The sequence below is a fragment of the Octopus bimaculoides genome, chromosome 9, assembly GCF_001194135.2.
Source record: "Octopus bimaculoides isolate UCB-OBI-ISO-001 chromosome 9, ASM119413v2, whole genome shotgun sequence".
NCBI lineage: Eukaryota > Metazoa > Mollusca > Cephalopoda > Octopoda > Octopodidae > Octopus > Octopus bimaculoides.
In genome coordinates, this window is record NC_068989.1 from 5,437,534 (window position 1) to 5,438,328 (window position 795).

The window sequence follows — 795 nt, forward strand, 5'->3', positions numbered from 1 at the left end:
TATATATATATATATATATATATATATATGTATGTATGTATGTACGTATGTATATATGCACGTATGTGTCTGCATATATGGATGCACATGCAAATGAACGCGTTTCTCTTCATTCCTCTGACTTCGTTCTGCGAAGATGGGTTTCGCTGCCGATCTGTAAACAAATTTTCATCGCTGGAATGTTGATAAGAAAAACAGGAAAAAACCGTTACATGAAAACCCTTGCATATTCTCTCTGTCTGACTTGCAGAACGAATTTGACGAGCGCATGTTAGTCATGTTACATCCATGTCTAAAATCTCAGCAAACTGGGACGTTAAACAGAGATATTCAGATATTCTGTAATATAAACAAATGCGCCAATAATTTCGGGTACAAATGTGAGTTTGTGGTCTGTATTAGGAAGCTGTAGATTTCTAAGTAGCTTTCAACAAATATATTTTTGGTCGTTGTTGATAAAGGAAATGTCGTCGGACTGTCTTTGTTTTGTTTTGTAATCACAACACTCCCAAAACAAGAGAGTTGTGATTATATTTTGGTGGAAGTTCACACAGACGGTAATGTTCTATCAAAATTCTTGTTGGAATTTATAAATAACCATAACAGCAGAAATATACATACACACGCGCCCGCACACACACACACACACACACACACACATTTGTGTGTGTGTGTGTGTGTATATATATATATATATATATACGTGTGTGTGTGTGTGTGTGTGTGTCTATTTTGATTTAGATTTTGTCTTGAGGGGTTCGAAAAACGAACGAAACCGCTAATAAAGGATTATCC